The sequence below is a fragment of the Galeopterus variegatus genome, unplaced genomic scaffold (genome assembly GCF_000696425.1).
Source record: "Galeopterus variegatus unplaced genomic scaffold, G_variegatus-3.0.2 Scaffold666, whole genome shotgun sequence".
In the NCBI taxonomy this organism is placed as follows: Eukaryota; Metazoa; Chordata; class Mammalia; order Dermoptera; family Cynocephalidae; genus Galeopterus; species Galeopterus variegatus.
Genome location: NW_007726777.1, coordinates 119,123 through 139,310, shown reverse-complemented (window position 1 = coordinate 139,310; position 20,188 = coordinate 119,123). Strand labels below are relative to the sequence as shown.

The window sequence follows — 20,188 nt, the reverse complement described above, 5'->3', positions numbered from 1 at the left end:
AGATAGCCCTGTCCTGGTGGTATTTTCAGTAGCCACTAACCTTGCTTGGTACAGTGTGGGGGTTGTAATAGGCGTGGAAGTTTAAAGCAGGTTCTTGCTGGTGCACAGCACAAATTAGTTATATATGGGGACGGTTTTTTCACCTTCAGTTGTCTCTGATGCAGCTTATATGAAATAATTGTTCTGTTAACTGAATACCACTCTGCAATTGCAAAAAAAAAAAAAAAAAAAAAGTTGCAGCTGTTTTGTTGACCTTCTGAATGCTTCTAAGTAAATACAATTTTTTTTTTATTAGTAAAAATTAAAAGAAAATGTGGAAGAATTCACGTCAGGCTGTGAACATGGGTGGGAGATTCTTATTTTTTATTCATCCTTGCATATTTTCACTTGCTATAAATAAATATTGCCTTTCTACAAAATGAAAAATTAAGCTAAAAAGAAGAAAAACTAAATGTGGCTGACAAGATTGACCAACACTCACATCTCTCACTCCCAAACTCCACACACGTTTCCTAAATGCTTGATTTTCAAAAAGTTTCCTATCCATAGGATGTCCCAGAAGAAGCCCAGTTTCCTTTCTGACTTTTCAACGATTCTGAATTTCTCAGTTTTGGACACTAGACTCCACTTCATGGGCACTCTTCTGTTATACATATTAAAGTTTAAATGTGTCCACCATGCACAAGTGTGACTTTTCCCTCTTCAGGAAAACACTCACCTCAGCTGAGCCACAAATGAAAACTCTGTGGAACCCACACGAGTGCAATACCAGGGGACAGAAGCGTGCAGCACGAACGCTATCCAAAGAGTACAGAGGAAACATGAGCACAGGAGCACTTCTGCTGCTTCAGTGGCTCTGACTTGGCTGAACAGCAGAATCACCTGGGAAGCATTTTTAAAAATATCTGGGTGCCTGGGTGCCACTTCCAGAGTCTAACTGAGTTGGCATGGGCACAGGTACTGCTCTGCTGTAAAAGAACCAACATGGTTCGGACGCATAGTCAGAGTAAGAACCACTGCCTCTTACACTTCACCCTTCTCTTCTTCCATCTTTTCTGAGAGCCTTTCTTTATCAGTTATTTTAACTGTCTTTTATTTTAACTCCTATTTTAACTGTTATATTTAACAGCTTTATTTTAAAGCTACTAGATCCATTTGGAAAAGCCAAAATCTATCAAACCAGCTAATGACTGTACACCATCCATCACTGACATTGTTCTTACGCTGACTTTTGATGCCCGACTTAAAGTCACTTAAATTTATGGCTGTCACAGTTAGGAGCCCTTCACATGTCAAAAGAATATTTGTAGCCTCACCTGAATAATGATTTACCACCCTATCACTAGCCAATGACTTCATAAAACATCTTAGGACCCCAGACATTATGTTGTAAAATAAAAGTGTCAATACTGCTCTACCAATTAGTTGAAATGCTGCTGGGGGCCGGCCGGTGGCGCACTGCTACAGTGCGCCACTTGGGAGCGCGGCGGCGCTCCCACAGAGGGTTCGGATCCCACATATAGACCGGTTCCCGCTCACTGGCTGAGCGAGGTACGGGCGCAACACCGAGGGTTGCAATCCCGTTGCCGGTCCCAGTCCGGTATGGGCGCAACACTGAGGGTTGCGATCCGTTGCCAGTCATGAAAAAAGACAAAAAGGAAAAAAAAAAGAAATGCTGCTGGACATTAGTCAATTAATGAACATCCTGACCCTTTGTGCTAATCTTTATAACTATGTAAAAAATTCAACATCTACCACATTGCAAATTAATGAAAAGAAAACCATTACCTGAAATATTTCTTCCGTTCAAATTTAGTATCCAAGAACAGTAATATTCCCCACAAGAAAAATGCCAATAAAATATGAAAGGGGGTTCATTAACAAAATGAATACTTATTTAGTACACATGTTATATTACAGTGTGCAAAAGATAGGATTCTGTACTTTGGATTCATGCTGCAAATTATACAGAAAGATATTGTAAAACAAAGGGAAATGTATATTATTTATAACGGTTGGCATGAAGAAATAACTGCTTTTGCATACTGTCGCTACAAGTGCTGACTGCATTAGCACATATTTTCAAAGAAGCCTACAATGGTCCATTAAAAAGCTTGATCTAGCAATTGCATTCCCATAGAAGTGAAAACATAGGTCCACACAAAAACATGTGCACAAATGTTCACAGCAACTTTATTTGTAATGGCCCCAAACGGGAAACAACGCAAATGTCCTTCAATGGACAAATGGTTGAACTGCAGTACATCATATCATGGATTACCACTCAGCAATACAATGGCAGGAGCTACTCACACATGCAGCTTCAGTGGCTCTCAAGGACATTATGTCAAGTCGAAAAGGGCCAATATCACAGGTCACACACTTCATGATTCCATTTATATAATATTCTCAAAATGACAAAATTATACAGATGGAGAACAGATTGGTGGTTATTGGAGGTTGGAAGATGGTGGCCATAAAGGGGTAGCAAGTGGGAAGCCTGGGGGTGAGGGGTCAGTTCCGTGTCTTGGTTGTGGTGGTGGGTTACACAAATCTACACATGTGATCAAGATGCACAGAACTATCTCACACACACACACACACACACACACACACACAGGAGGGCGAGGAAAACTAGTGAAATCTGAACAAGCTCTGTGAGTAGCTCCAGTGGCAGTTTTCTGGTTCTGATCCTGTACTACAGTCACCTCTGGGCAACACTGAGTGGATGGGGCACCAGACCTCTCTGTACTGCTTTTGCCACTTCTTGTGAATCTGTAACCACTTTAAAACAGAAAGTTAAAAAAAAAAATATTTGGGGAAAATGTGAAGCGGGTCACTTATTTAGGATACAGAAACCATTTTTCTTAATCTCATTAAAGGAAGAAACATGTAAAGGGGAAAGAGGCAAACAGACCGCTAGAGAGAAAGGTGGCGGAGCGGCAGCTGCAGAGTGCCTGTGGCGCGCCGGTGCTACCCATCAGTGAGTTCAACGATGATAAATTCAATCACACTCACACAGCTGGTAAGCAGCAAAGGTGTCAAAATTAAGAAAAGTAATACAACTTCAAAGCAAAGAAGAAGAAAAAAGTATTATTGGATCAAGAAGGGGTTTAAAAAGTAGCTTAAAATACATAGTGTATGTGAAATGCTACAGAGCTAAACATGAAATATACCCACATTCACAGCACTCTGTACTGAATACCACCTCTTCCTAGAACCTAAAATCCATAATACACATTTGCCTCGGGATAACTGAACATGCTTGACCAGGGAGGTATTTGAAACTGGTTTTTATTAATCTTTTAACTTAACAAGAAGAAAATTAACATTGATTTCTCTTCTTTTGAGTTGTTCACTGAATGGAAATAAGTAAATAAAGGTGAGCCCAAATTCAAAAATAATATAAATAGGACACTCAAAATGGAAGAGAAGTACAGCTGACTGACTGTAGCAAAGCCTGTTCAGGAAAGAGAAGGCGAAGGCGTGGGCAGGGCAGCCGCAAGGCAGGCTGGGACGGCCACGACTGCATGCAAGGAACAGCACTGGTCAGCAGGACAAAAACTCATTTGCAATAAAATGGTTTCAAATAAAATCACATAGGTAAAACTGGTTTCAGTCTCAGAAAACTCAACAGGAAAATTTCAGCCCTCCTGTATCATCTCGTCTCTAATTCAGATCACTGGACATTTTAACAGCATGTCAAAAACAGAGACAGTTCTAGGATAAATTCAATGCAAGTAAATGGGTATTTAAAAGGAAGTTTGCTATTCTGGTTGTAAAACCTCTGAGACAGGGCTGTTTTTCTAGAGAGAAATAGCACCATACTTAATTTTAATCACTATGTGAAACCCCAAGAAAATACAATATTTAAAAAATTGGGAGTATTAATCACCCTTTTAAGTTGTAGACAGTTGAGCAATCCAGTTAATGTGCTCTTTGAAAAAGTCAGAGTAACTGCTGTCCCCTTGGCCCTCAGGATCATTTCTGCTCTCCAGTCAGCTTCTGAATGGCAGAGGTGAGTGCAGCAGCGACGTCAATGCTTGTTTTCTCTGAAGCTTTGTCAAGTTCCAACCAGGAAATAACATGCAGGAATCTTACTTGCCATTCAACAGTCTCTCCACAGAAGGTCTGGAGTGGAATGGCCACACCACTATAATACCATCCACGGTGTCAGCTAATATGGTAACATCTGAAAAAGAATTGTCACATGTCCCTGGAACGTCTTCCTCACGCACAGGTAACATAAGAGTTAATTAGGGTGGAAAAAACAAATATATACAGTAAGGAGACATCTGCCATACATTCTTTATGCATCCCTCTGCTTCTGAAAAACTCACATAAGAGATTAATTTATTTCTTCTGGGTAAGACCCTCAGACATCAGATTTTGATAAAAGCCATAACCTAGGCCATTCTGGCCAGCGGACAGAATCTCTTCCTAATCCCTGGGCGATTATACCAAGGAACTATATTCTCAGTAAAGCCAGATTCCAACTCATGGTGAATACAAATATTATTAAGTTTCTAAAACTAAATATCCTTGAATAGAAATGTTTTCAGGGGAGAGAAAATCAAGATGGCAGAATAGACAGTCCTCAGTGTCACCCTCTCCCACAATCCACCAATTTACAACTATTAAAAGGCAATGACAGCCAAGTTGGGGCCACTAGAGCTCAGGGGAAGAGGAGGAGAGACCTACAGAGTTCATGAAGGCGGGAGAAGCCACAATGAGAGAGAGAAAGGACCACTCCTACCATTTCAAGCCCCGGCCACTTCAAGGCTGGCCCTGGTGAGCGCTTGGAGCAGGAGCCAGCAAAAGCCGCGGCTGTGCTCTTTGGATGGAGTTGCTTGGAGACTGCAGGAGAGGGAGAGGGCCTTTGTGGCCCTCTAACAGGGGGGGCCACAGACAACCACTAACAGGATTCCCGAGGACGCAAATAGGAGCAAGGGGCCACAGACAACTGAAAAAAGGAGCCGCTCAAAGGCTGGTGAGTCATAGCAAGAGGCCGAAGTGTTTGGAGTGCAGGCGGTGGGGGAGACGGTACACCATGGGAACATTAGGCACAGCATGGACATCTGATCTGCCCCCCAATCAGCACAGAACCACTCAGTGGAGACTGGTCAGGAATACAGAACTGCAGGGGGTACAGTTTGCTGAAAAGACTCAGGCCCAGACCAGAGTTTCCACACAACCCAGGTGTATAGGACCTCACAAGACCCAGAAGTGCTTACAAGGTCAACCACTAAAACCTGAGCTGCTCAACTTCATAACTATATAGTCTTCTGAAGATTGCTTATCACAGTATTGTCTATAAAAGTGAAAAAATCTCATACCTAAATTATCGTCAATAAGGAATTGGTTAAATATATTACGGTACATTCTTACAATGGAATACCATGCAGCTATTTAAGAAATGAAGACATAAACCCACAATGACAGGGGTATAGCAAAGGGACACAGGAACCAACTGAAAGAGTGCCCAATGGCCAAAGCTGGAACAATTTCAGCAATAAAGTATTACTGGATTACAACCCAAACTATAAATAAACACCCACTAGTTTATACTAATACAAATGATTGAATGTGGGAGGATAGCATTAGTTCCAGTGCAGAGTTTAAGTGATGGGAACAGCAAATAATCCAACACAGAACTGAAAGAAAAACAAAATACCCACAGACCAGAGACAAAGTTTGATATTAAACAGTAAAGGTCTAACACCACCAAAGAACACCCATAAAACCTGACAGGGCCGGAAGCTCCACAGGCCAATGAGCCTGGGGGTGGGGGTGCCAAGGGCCTCAGCCACGCCCCCTGACACTTGCATCCAGCCCAGTGACAACCAACCCACCTCCAGAAACCCCCCAGGCTCTCAAGCTGGAATGAGGGGAGCCTGTAGGCCTCAGCCACGCCCCCCTGCTCTCTGTAACCAGAACAGCCCCAGCCCCCCACCTCCACATGTTTCCCTACCCCTCCCACCTGCCTCTCCCACTGATCAGCAACACCTTTGAATATAAAAAAAAATAATAAATTAATTTTAAAAATAAATAAAAACAAATGTTTTTAAGATGTGATAATGGTATTGTGATTACACTTTTTAAAAAGTTTTTTTGGGCTAGCCAATTGCCTCAATGTAAAGCACGGTGCTGGTAACACCAAAGTCAAGGGTTCACATCTCCATACAGACCAGCTGTCAGATAAAAAAAAATAAACAAGTTTTTCCCTTTGGAATATATTCAAATATTTATAGATAAAGTGATTTAATATCTGGGATTTGCTTCAAAATAATATGGTGGGGGGAGTGGGTAGGAGTTTTAAACAAAATTGGCTACAAATTGATAGATAATTCTGGGTTATAGGGACATGGGGATTAATTATACTATTTTGTCTTCTTTGGTATATGTTTGAAATTTTCCAACATAAAAAGTTTTGCATATCCTCGCATGGGAAATAAAATATACCCACGTAGCAAGGAATTCTGAGACTTATGCAGCAATCCAGATTCTTGAACGCTTCTGCTACTGCATAATCCCAGGCAAATCACCATATACCCACGTAGCAAGGAATTCTGAGACTTATGCAGCAATCCAGATTCTTGAACGCTTCTTCTGCTACTGCATAATCCCAGGCAAATCACCCCACCTAATAATAAATAACAGTTTCCTATTTTTAAAATTCAGGGCTAGAACATCATGATTTCCAAGATCACTTCCAGGTCCAAAGATTTTACTCTGAGGATGTCGTTTCGTTTGTTCTGAATTGAATGTAAATTCATCTTCTGTTAGTTGTCTATAGTAACCATTTCTACACTGAGATGGCGCAAGTGTCTCAAGACCCTGAGTTATCTCAAAGCAGCTCTTCAGGGCCACTGGTGCCACACCCCCCATCAGCCCCAACCACAGGTAAAAAGGGAAAGGAAGAGACAACTGTGGTGACAGACACAGCTCTAGTTTCCACAGACAAGAGGAAAATGCTCACTCCTCAGAAATCTGCTTTAGTATCCTGAAGAGTCACATGTCACATAAAATGTAAAATGGGCAGAGCCTCTAATACAGCAACTTTCCCTGAGCGCCTTACCAAACAATATTTTCATAACTATATAGTCTTCTGAAGATTGCTTATCACAGTATTGTCTATAAAAGTGAAAAAATCTCATACCTAAATTATCGTCAATAAGGAATTGGTTAAATATATTACGGTACATTCTTACAATGGAATACCATGCAGCTATTTAAGAAATGAAGACATAAACCCACAATGACAGGGGTATAGCAAAGGGACACAGGAACCAACTGAAAGAGTGCCCAATGGCCAAAGCTGGAACAATTTCAGCAATAAAGTATTACTGGATTACAACCCAAACTATAAATAAACACCCACTAGTTTATACTAATACAAATGATTGAATGTGGGAGGATAGCTGTATCTCCTGTGCAGAAGAATTCCAAATAATTTACGTAGGCGCTCTGCCCCCAAGGAGGTGGAGCCTAACTCCATACTCTGCAAGTGTGGGCTGACTTCCTTCCCAAGAATGCAACACAGAAAGGAGGAAAAGAGTAACTTTACCGTGGAGACACCTAACACACACTACCCCAGCCAGGCGATCCAGGTCACCTCCATTGGGAGTACCGTTGAAACGATTTTTGTCTCTGTGGTTTTCCTCCCCAAAGCCTAACCCCAGTCTAACCATGAGAAAAACAGCAGACAAATCCCAACTGAGGAACCCTCTACAAAATATCTGACTAGTACACCTCAAAACTGTCAAGGTCATAAAAAAAGAAGGAAAGTCTGAGACACCATCACAGCCAAGAGGAACCTACAGAGATAGGACAACTAAGTGTAATGCAGTGTCCTGGGTGGGATCCTGAAACTGAAGAAAGACATGACGTAAAAACTAAGGAAATCTGAATAAAGCATGTACTTTAGCTAATACTAATATATCAATATTGGTTCCTTAATTTTAACAAATGTATGATACTAAGGTAAAATGTTAAAACTGGATGTGGAGTATATGGGAACTCACTATACTAACTTTGCAACTTTTCTGTAAATCCAAAACTTTTCTAAAAGAAAAAATGTATTTTTTAAAAAATGGAAAAAAAATTTTAATGAAGATATAAACTTATGACATGAAATGATGGCCAAAATATAACAGGTAAAAGAGCAGTTATAAACAACAGGCATGTTATGAACCTATTAGTGTTTAAAAACATATGTATATGTATTTATACCCCCAAAAGTCAGGAAGACTATAAATCAAAATGTGAACCTCAGAGGGAGAATATTAGTGACTTTCACCACTCTCTTCTTTATACCTTTCTGTATTTCTGATTGTTTTTCCACTAAACATTGATTACTCTTAACTGAGCCTCATTACTTTTATAATCAGAAACAAAGTTATTTTATTTTGAAAAAGAAATAGGTGTGCACATAGGATTGACAGAGCGCTCCTTAGCTCAGAATAACTTGCATTTATAAAACAGCCAAAATTTACCTTTTCAAGGGGAAATATTTTAAAAAGGCAATATAGAAAAGAGGGTGAAAGCATGGGATTTATTTTTACTTTTTTTTGGTAGAACAAATCATCATACTTTATTATTTCTTGTGAACAAAATACTTTCCAGAGTACAGCACTGTAAAAATTAATAGTGGAATCAGTGGAAATGATGAATAAAAATTAAAAAAAATTTTTTTTTCCTTTTTGTCTTTTTTCGTGTCCGGCAACGGATCGCAACCCTCAGTGTCACACCCGTACCGGACCGGGACCGGCAACGGGATCGCAACCCTCGGTGTTGCTCCCGCACCTCACTCAGCCAGTGAGCGGGAACCGGTCTGTATGTGGGATCCGAACCCTCGGCGGGAGCGCCGCCGCACTCGCAAGCAGCGCACTGTAGCAGTGCGCCACCGGGCCGGCCCAAATCAAAAATTTTTAAGGTGATAATTTCTCAGAAATGTATGCCTTCAGGTCAGTGAAAATTATCTATAAGCAATTGGTCTTGGAAAAACATATTTTTGAAGAACGTGAGAGTGACCTATTGTGAATGAATGAAATACATTTCTCTAGCTGAACTGAAAATAGGTACACATCTATTGCTAAATTCTAATAACCCTCTTATTCACTTTTTAAAAACTTACATATAGTAAAATTTCCAGTGATCTTTTGAACTTGCTACTTTCCCAGAATTTACATAGCTGTCTCAATAACACTCTCAAAGTCATTGTTTTTCTTTTTTTTCTTAAAGTCTTAAGTATAATAATTTTATAAAGCCTCTTTTTTCAACATTTCCTAAGTACAGCATCTTTGGAGTATTGTACAATTCAGGGTTTTATTTGTGTATGTTGGTTGTCTGAAGCCTCTTCACGCAATGGTGCTGTATGACGAGCCTGGGAAAGAGTGGTGACAAGACAGGGCAAGTCTGGATCACCAGTTATGCTGACACCCAGGCCCTTTAACAGACATGAGAGGGAGCCAGTTATTATCCATCCTTCAAGCTGGGTGAAAGATGAACACACACTCCAGATGGAAACAAACAAAAACAATAAAATTATGATGGCTTTGCTGACCACGGTGGTGTTTAATTAGCTCTATCTTAAGACTTTTCTACTCTGAGCCCTCTCTCTCTACTGAAGGTACAGCAAACCACTTCCTTCTTAATAATGCATATGTGGATCTTATCTTGGCCACATCTGTATTATGGCCAGTGGTCTAAACCATAAAGGCCACTGCCAGCACACTGGTACAAAAAGCATGGGATTTAATCAGATTTAAATTAAAATCCTGGGTTCATCACTTACTATCTGCATGACCTTGGACAGTTCCATAACTTCCCTCAATGTCCTCATTTTTAAAATGTAATTCAACAAACTTACTGACCTGTATAACTCCCCTAATATTTATTTACTTATTTACTTGCTTATCAATATAAACACATATTGTATACTCTATATGAATACATATATTTTATAACTTCAAATTTATTAGAAAATTACGTAAGTAATAGCAAAGAATTAAATGTATGTCAGGAACCTGGCTCTACAGAGGCCCTGTAATGGTAACTGTTATTGTTAACAATATTAATAAACAGAAATCCAAGAAAAAATGAAATGCTGTCAGGAAAAAATTTCTCAAAGAATATAACAGGGAGGAGTGAAAGACAAAAATCAGCATCTCAGCTGATTCTACAACATCTGCAGCAATTTCCCAAACATTTCCACTAACTAGACATTCATTGTGGCAATTAAACATGCTGTTGCTAACATTCCCAAAGGCCTACTGAGAATCTTCCAGAGAACACAAATGAAAGCCACTTTGCTAATCATAGGAAGCTTAAACTAAGCTTTGGAACACTAATGCACAAAGTCTCCCATTCTATGCAAATACAGGTTCCCTCTCTATGAATATAATGTCAATACAAACTAACTCCAGCCATTAAACACACACTACACTTATTTAAACCTCTTGATTGTAAATAAAATAAAAAGAGGCTTTAGACAAGACATATATTTTGATCTCCATCAAAATCTAAGCTGTTAGTTCTATCTCAATATTTGTATTTCAAAATTATTCCAATTATAATCTTTGTAATACACAAAATCACAATATAACAGACAAGTCTAATTTGGCTATGAATTAGTAAATTTTTACAAGGCCAAACCAGGTCAGAAGAATGAATTTATTTCAAGTGAAAAATTTACCCTAACTGATTTATCATATGGTACAGGCCACAGACCCATATTTTGTGTATTATAAAGATTATAATTGGGATAATTTTGAAATACCAGTATTGAATTTAGGAAGACAATCAACCATAAACAAAATAATATGGAACCACTACGCCAAATTCTTCTACATTAGAAATGAAGATTGTTTGGTTTGGTTCTATTAAAGGAAGTGAATTTAAACAGCACTTTGTTCAAGTTTCAAAAACACAGATGCAATCCAGGAAATATAGTCAGGTTGGTACACAGAACCTAGTGTTGGGATTACAACTATACAAAGACTGATTTTATAATATACTCCAAAACTTTTGTATCCAATAAATTTTACTCCAACTTTGCAGAAAGTAGTCATTATGAAGACCTAGCCTTGCTAAACAGAGTTTAGAAATCTGCGGCACATTTTTGTTAGATATGCTCAACTGTTGCAAATTTTAAGTTCTTTGAGAATGCATTTGATTTACGGGAAGAGACAAAAGTCAGCAAGAAAGAAATTCTGTTAAACAGATCAAACTAAATAAATTTCTTTTGGTTAAAAAAAAAAAAAAGAAAAGGTATTGACTACAAGGTTGTATGACTGGTTTTCTTAAAAACCAGAAAAGCAAATTTAAAATGGGAATTTCAAGCATTTTGAGCAGCCATATTTTATCTGTAATAAGAGTATAACTCCCCCAAAAGGAATTTTCATTTTTTCTATACCATTATTCTCTACTGGTTGTTTAGTCCTCCAAATTCTAAACAATGATTAAATAAGGAACAATAATAACATCTCATATAGATTATTCATTTAATCCATATATCAACACTACTAAATAAAAATCACCATTTCACAATTTACAAATTGAGGGTGACTGGTTTAAGTAACTTGCCCAATTCACACCAGTAATAATGGGTAGACCAGAGATTGTTGCCTCACAGTTAATACCAAATAAACACATATTACATACCTGACTTAAGGTTTATGCCCTACACTGTCTGTCTCCCTATTCATCTGTTCCTATAATAGCTGCTACATATATATTTTAGCATTTGCCAAACTATATTGTAATCATTTACTTATCAGTACTCCCTGCTCAATTATAAGCTTCCAGAAGGAATGGCCCATACCTTGGTCATCTTTATAGTTCCAGAACACAGGTCCAGACTTAGCGCATCTACATAAATTCCTTGTTAGTAGCCTAACTGCGACATTAAGGCCATTTTTTGCTAGCTGCTCATGGGTGGTAAATATTACAGTAGCATTACTGGACCATTAGCTGTTCCTTTAGCCCTAAGATACACAACCACCACCATCACAAACAGAGAAGGCTCAGGCAGAAAGAATATTTGATATGATCAAGCCCTATTTGTAGGGCTATTTTTTGTGTGGAGGTGGCTGGCTGGTAACGGGATCCACGTCCATGACCCTGGTGTTACCATAGATAGAGTTGTTCTTAATACCACAATATGTGGTGTACAGAATTTTTAAAACTGCACTCATTATCAGTCTACCTCCAGCAGTTTATACACATTATAAAAAACTAAATTACAGGATAACACCATATTCAAATTATATGCAAGAATAAAGAAAAAATATGAAACAATGTAAACCAACAGAATAAGATAAAGTTTGCCAACAGCTATCTTTTCATTACAATACAACTACAGTCTAGAGGGGCAAGACCACACAATTTATATGCTTTCCCACAAAAGAAACTTAACAGGATCAGTTGTGATGGCATTTTGAGAATGTTACAATATAATTACAAAATGGCACAGGTTAATATTTAAGGAAACATCAAGTCTCAAAATATAAAATGAATATTTACAAGATTAAGTCTCTGTTTTGTTAAATATTACAGGTCTCGGAAATTAAAGGGAAATATAAAAACACAAATGACCCAATACTAAAATTAGTTAACAAAATTACTGACCCTTTTTATTCTTTTAGGAGCTCTTTCACCTAATAAATGTTAATGCTTGTAGTTTCAGTTTTCTTTCCATTTTTGTTGACCAGGAATTCTTTCTAGTGCTTTTCTCTTCCTGCCCTCCCCCACCTCCACCCCAAAGTTGCTGTGGAGGTTCTTTAATCTTTCAAGACAAGGAAGTGATAAATGTTACAAACTCCTGAATAGAGGTTAAATGACAGTATCATTTGGCTATCTCGACTGGCTTTCAAGCAGTATCAGGCTTCTAGAATACCAATCTAATTCTTAGAAACAGAAAACACAGGAAGCCCAGTATTCCAAGAATAGTTAATAATTGATTCATCCTGGCTCCCTGGGAACTACACAGCAAGGACCAGTGTGCTATGCAAAGCCTGACAACATATTCATCTACTAATACCTATCACCCAGGGACAAGGAAAATAGAAAAAGAGCTCAAGCTAAAAAACACAGGAAGAAAACTACAAAACCTTTGATATGAGAAGGAATCAGAGCTAGATGAAGTACAGGATGGATCACTGGGCTGCAAACAGAGGTGGTGCAAGGGTGCGGCCCACCACTGGCAGGGATGAGGGAGGAATGCAAGTGGGCAAGAGGTGAGGGTAAAACAGGTAGGAGCTAGGCGTGACAGACTGAGGCAGCAACAATTTAGGCTGGAGGTGGAATGCCCAAGTGAAGGGAGGGCAAAGAGATAGAAAGCACCTCAAAGCGGAGGCAGAACCACAGAACGGGCAGGGAGCAGACAAAACACGAAAAAACAAACAAGAATCTCTGGACAGGTGAGAAAATATGTAAAAGTGGGATCAGCTGATGAGTAGACAGGTAGAAAAGGGGAAAAAAGAATGAAGTAAAACAGGCCTATTGGGGAAGGAAATTTTTTTAAAAATATCTTTTAAGTTTTTCTAGGACCAAGAATAGAAAAATTTCCATTCTTTTCAGTGTTGCTGTTCCAAAGATCTATTTATAAAGATATAATTCGGGCCGGCCCGGTGGCACACTCGGTAGAGTGTGGCACTTGGGAGCACGGTGGCGCTCCCACCGAGGGTTCAGATCCCATATAGAGACCGGTTCGCTCACTGGTTGAGCGCGGTGCAGGCGCGACACCGAGGGTTGCGATCCCGTTACCGGTCACGAAAAAAGACAAAAAGGAAAAAAATAAAATAAAAAATAAAAAAATAAAGATATAATTCTTATTTTAAAAGTGAAAAAAATATGGTAATCCGATCTTCAGTGCCAAATAATCATCCAAGGAAAAAGCAGGCATATGCAGAGGCTGGGAGCAGACAAAGAAGATGAAGCTGAAGTCACGGGACATGCACCACCAGCAGCACCATGAAGCACTGCACACCCGCAGCGATCGCTCATTAAGTCCTCTTTGGGGCAACTGTGCCTGCTTCTCTTCTGACAAAGTTTGGATGTGTTGTACCCCCAAAACTCATGCAGAATTCTGATCCCCAATGTGACAGTGTTGAAAGCTGTTTGAGTCATGGGGGTGGACCCCTCATGAATGGATTAATCCTCTCCCTGGGGGTGGGGATAGTGAGTGACATCTTGCTCTGTTAGTTCCCAGGAGAGCTGGCTGTTTAAAAGATCCTGGCACCTCCCTCCCCTTTCCTCCTCTCACCATGTGATCTGCTCATACCCACAGGCTGCCTGCCACTTTGCACCATGAGTAGAAGCAGCCTGAGGTCCACACCAGATGCACCTGTCCCAGAATCGTAAGCCAAATAAACTTCTGTTCTTTATAAATTACCCAGTCTCAGGTATTCTGTTATAGCAACACAAAACGGACTAATACATCTTCCTACTGCTATTTTCTACTTCTCTTGCCATATCAAATAAAACTCTGATCATGAGTAGATTACCAGCCACTGCAGTAGTGGAAAATAACTCAAGTATTACATATAAAAGTGGATGGGTTAACAAAGATAATATAAGAATCATGTAAAAAATGTGCTAGTGTCTTGCCACTCATATTTTCAGAACTGCCTTCGTTTAGCTACACAAAAGCCCTAAATGGCACTGGAGTTGCTTCTTGAAATGTGCCTTTTCTTCAGTGGGTTTTTGTTTTTTTTTTTAAACCATTCTTCCATGAATATTTTAATGAGTCATTTAGTGATACAGGCCACTCACAGGCATCCAACACAATATTATTTACTCCTGGAAATGCTTGCTTCTGTATGGGCTTTAGGAGACTTCTTGAAGGAATAAACCTAGTCCAGTTGGTCTCTATCGAAGACATGTTGAAACCAGGACTCTTCTCTCATATTCAAAAATGACTTGAATGACAATCGTGCTGTTTCTAAGGTGAGATGCCTTAAAAAAAGAAAAATTAAAAATCAACTAGATTTTTAAAACATCTCTAATAATGCAGTGCAAATTTTCACACAATAGTATATGTTAGCTAAGACTGAAACATAACTCAAGAATTTTTAATGTCTTACTTCAGCCTTAAATAGACAATATTTTTAAAAATAAAAAGGCTATACAATTAAAATATTGCAAATAATTGACAGTCCCTGAAATTAATAAAAAAGCATCAGTTAAATTTGTACAGAAATTCTGGTGACTGACTTTTCAATATTTACCATGGCCAAGATAGAAGACAGACTGAGAAAGCACTATTTCTCTTCATTCATATCATATTGGAAATGGTATGAACAAGCATGGTTTATATTTAGCTGTAAAACAAACTACTGAATTGATGACCTGGAAAATTCCTTCCAACCATAAAATTCTGAAATTGTATATTATCTAGTAACAAAATCTTGGCACCACCGGATCAATTCTGGGCAATTCATCTCAATTTGCCCAGTTTTCTCATCTGTAAAATACAGGACTGGTTCCTCTTACAGGGGAGGTGGCACCAGAATCACTGAGAATGTTTTAAGCACAGACACCCAGGCCCTGCTCCAACTCCATGGAATCTAAACCTCTGGGGTTAAGCAAAGACATCGGTTCCTTTATAAATAAACCCTGGGTCATTCTGACGTACACTCCTGGTTAAAGAACTAGACCATGCTCAGGATCCAGCTCTACAACCCTAAAATTCATAAAATGGGGTCGTAGAGATCTCATTAAATTGTCCTAACTTGATAGACTTATTAAATGAATCAGTGTATCATTTTCTCTTTCCCTAAAAACCTAACATTCAGGGAAGAGCCTGAAACTTAAATTAAGGCTAACGTGCCAATTGGATAAATACTTCAACATAGATTATTTTAATTGAAATTTTCTAAATTAGTTCCTCCAATATTTAAATAGAACACAAACTGTAGGGCAATATTCACAGCTATAAGTTGCTTCCATGCTGGCCATCCCAAAATATGTGATGTTAAAATGACAGCAGCACAGGTTACTTCTTCACAGACTCAAATTATGAAGCTACCCCAAGACAAATGATACGACACCCTTCCCAGCAGAAACAATTGGTAGTGCAGAAACAATCGGTAGTGCAGAACACTGTACCTGCAAAGGGTGGGTCCTCACTGGCTGCTGGCCAGGTATGTGCTTCCGTGCAGGGAAATCCTCCTCTGAGTCCTGCACAGTGGGGGTGGTGATGGATGTACTCCCCTATCTGTGGAGTCATTTAGATTCAGTGACTCTGTTGATGCCTAGTGACCCCAAAATAATATTATCAGCTCCCAAAAAAGGGGATGGATACATAATTGGGCTTTCAGAGAATACCATTTTTCTTTATCTTGTTGTATTTTGTTTGTGGACCTTCATCTAATTCCACACAGCTTTAAACCGATTTTATTACAGGTTTGTCACCAAATCAATGGCACAATTTTACATTTTCTCTTCCACCAAAAAAAAATATTACTTGGTTTGAAGAGGCCTCCTGACCAACAGTGTTCTCCGTTGCTCAATACAAGCTGAAAAAATAGATCAAGATTCCACAAAAGAACAAAGCCCATGGACAGAAGCACATAGAAAACCTTCAGTGACACCCACAGTATGGCAAATTACTACTGCTAGCTATGGTTTTAAATCTAGTGAGTGTTTTTAAAAAGGCAGTAAGATATCAAGCGTTATTCAATATTATTTTATTTAGCTAAGTTTTTTGACGCTAAATTAGTAACTTAAACAGTCATTGTCCTGTCTGATGATTCAACATCTATAAGAGTTATAATGACTCAGCTATGAGATTCAAAATTCAGTCTCTCTCTCCTCTTGTGTTTAGTCACTTCAATATACAGTGTCCCCTTAATCATTTCCTTTTCAACCTCTGTTAACTGGAAAATCCCACACTGCTCCTGCAGCATAGAGTCATGGCAATCTTTTATGCTACCTAAAAATTTTAAAAAGAGCATATTTTACAGCATGGAAACAGTATAAACTTTCAGATATGCCTTCGAAACATAAGTGAAACCCCCCACAGAAGCTACACCAGCTCTGGAGCCAGGCTGTCCACTAGTACTTGCATCATGGTTGTAGGAAAGAAACTTCATTACTTTGCTGCACCTCTGTTTCCTCATTTGGACAACGGAGTAATAATTGAACCCACCCATCAAAGGATTGTTGTGAGATTCAAATAAATTAACATGTAAAAGAGCCTTGGACAGTGCCTGGCACATATTAAGCACTAAATAAACATTAGCTATTATTATTATTTTATTTAGTTCCAAATTCTCATAGTGTTTCCACATATGGAAACAAGGTTTGGCAAACTAAGTATTACCTACTATTTCGAATATCTTTGATGTTTCCCCATAGTATCTAATATTGGCTCAAAAGGTAAATACAAGTATAAACCTTCTCTATACACATATTATACTGTATACAAAGGCAGTTTTCAAAGATACTACTGTATAAATATATATTTTCTGGCCCGCAGGAGCCTATATTTTGGGTGGGGAAACAAAAATATGTAAAACACTTATGTAATAACATAAAACCATAAAGGTTATATGCCAAAGCGTGTGTTATAAACCACTAACATTCCAAGAGTTCACTACGGGCTGCAGACTCGGCGGCAAAGGTAAGGCTGGAGTGGCCCTATGCCTAAAGGTTAAGTGGGATCTTCACAAGCGGACAGAGGGAAGAGGACTCTGTTGTATTGTTCATTCCACAAATGTTTACTGAGCACCTTCCAAATGCCAGGCTCTGTTCCAGGCCCTGGGGACAAATCTATGAGACAGACAAAGGCCCTGCACTTGGGGGAGTGAAGGGGTTGCTTAAAGGGCACTCTACATGAGAGCCACACTGGAGATGAGGAATAGAACGGGCTTGTCTTCCTATCACAGGAAACACAACGTCACTGACACGCCTCACAGACCTGGGGCTTCCCAACAGTGACAAACATACAGAAAGAGCTACCATGAAAAATTCAACAATTTTCCATGTGCTGTAACATACTGCATTCTAAATCTGTTCCCTGGCTTATAAAGCACATTAAGGGGATATTATTAAGGGGGATATTAAAGGGTCCATATTTCTTAACACAAACAACATAAGAGATTTATTAACAGTCAGTCTTTTGGGGATGGTTTTCATAAGAGTCCTATGGAGGCCCAGTTCCTAACCTTGCCCAAATGAAAGCCTAACCATGTTCTGCTCGCACACCTCATGCTGTTCTCCCAACCCCCACCCTTTCCCCATCTTTTCTTTATCTACCAGTGACTGCCCACAAACATCCAAGCCTGGCAACTGTCTGAGGATGTATGTGGTGGCAGGAATCATCCGTTAGTAGTGACTGCCCACAAACATCCAAGCCTGGCAACTGTCTGAGGATGTATGTGGTGGCAGGAATCTGTTAGTCACAATGAGTAGAAGGATTAACTTCAAAAGAAAATGGGCAGGAATCCGTTAGTCACAATGAGTAGAAGGATTAATTCCAAAAGAAAATGTGTATCTTGTTCTTCCAAGATCTTTCCACTGAAGACAACTCTCCATTCACTCCCTCCCCAAAGAGATAAACCCTCTTGTAAACTGACTGGCAAAGCATCATCAATCTCTTCCTCTTCCCAACGATGGGCCAATGAAATCCCCTGATAGATAAGTTCCAATATGCTTTAATCACAAATAAGACACACCTCCAAGCCCCTTCCTCATCCCCTCCAGTCCTGTCACATGACGCAAACTGTTAGACCCCACCATCATTCTCAGAATCAGTGTTACGTCGAACTGTTATGCCTGTAGAAGTCATTAAATTGTATCTTTGGAAACAATGTCAAAATGAACTCAGATAATGATGACTAAGGAAGCCAAAACTACAGCTTAATTAAATCCAATCCAAAACTTAATTTCTTAGTGCACTCAATGTTGGGCTCAATAGTAAATATATGTTTAACATATTTAAAAGCAAACTGAAAAGTTTCACAACTATGTACAATGTAGATAATTTAACATTGTTAACCTTCATATGCTCAATGAAACTGTTAGACTCATCAACACAGTAATACCAGACCAGTTTTTTCATTTACTTAGTTGGTATCAGAAAATCAGTCTTCATGTTTCATTATGTCATTTGTAACCCTTAATTAGGAATGCCACTTAGAAGGGGCCATTATGGCTTTAACAACATTTACCTTTTCCCAATATCCTAGTATAGCCTGTTCATTGGGTGAGACAATGTTATATAATGGGAACTTGGATAAATAAGAGATACGGTGCTTTGGAAACTACTGAATACCTAAATAAAGGGACTAATTGCAGTTCTATGAATTTTTAAAGACATCTTCCAACTTGGAAAACACACCCTTATTTTACAAAAGTAGAAACAAGTATTTAATGTACATATTTCACATTTGGACACATTCAAATCAAACTCATGTACTCAAATATTTTTGAGCAACCTATGCTCATGCAAAGAGTAGATTAAATAAGATAAAACAGGTAGACCGTGTAGCACAGGCCTGGCAAAGAAAACAGTACTCAACATCGCTATTTGTTATTATTGTTTCTAATTTTACAACGTTAGAGTCAAACTATACGGTTATAAAATTATATATATGACTTTGTATATGTAATACACGTATATGTAATACAGGTAGTATATTAATACTATAAGTAAAGTAGTATGTTATTGTACTCAAGTAAAGTTCTTAATCTAGACAGAATTTAATGGTAACAGATGATCCACAAAGACATGAGACAGAACGCTTGCTGAGGATGCAGTGTTAAACGTTAGCGCTTGTCTCTACTCAACTCAGAAGATTCCTCTACGGGGGCTGCTAATGAATCAGAGCCACAGTCGGCGGACCCTAGGGAACTCGCTCAGAATGAATACTTAGGACCTCCAGCACGCGGACAGGAGGCCATTCATCTGCAAGCGCACCGACCACTGAAATCTGGTCACTCCAGTACGATGCGGAAATCCTACACAGATTCACCACCCGTGTCCCGCTGCAACACACATTTCCCAAGTCACTACAAAATTCATTTCTAAATGCCCCAAACTCACTTAACCTGACAACGCTACAGCATGCTGGCACACCCCGTCTCTAACACACTTCGACAGTCTCAAGCCCGCGTCACTCAGGGCAGACCGGCGAGCGCCCCGCGCCCCCGCCGCGCCCCCCGCCGCGGGACCCGGACCCCC

At 39.2% G+C, this 20,188-nt stretch overlaps 1 protein-coding gene across 3 annotated transcripts in view; it reads right to left on the bottom strand.

Moving 5' to 3' along the window:
• The window catches only part of SLC20A2 (solute carrier family 20 (phosphate transporter), member 2), a 96,386-nt gene extending 79,673 nt beyond the window's left edge, over nt 1–16,713 (bottom strand). The window contains exons 1-4 of one of the 3 annotated variants that reach the window (XM_008571199.1): nt 16,330–16,713; nt 16,111–16,219; nt 14,776–14,958; nt 3,896–4,192 (exon numbers count right to left, since the gene is read on the bottom strand). The gene's annotated coding sequence lies outside the window, so the exon portion shown is untranslated. Of the gene's footprint in view, nt 1–3,895; nt 4,193–14,775; nt 14,959–16,110 lie in introns of all 3 variants that reach the window. The other 2 variants (XM_008571198.1, XM_008571200.1) reach the window with 2 other exon arrangements.
• Between the last annotated feature and the right edge of the window lie 3,475 nt (nt 16,714–20,188).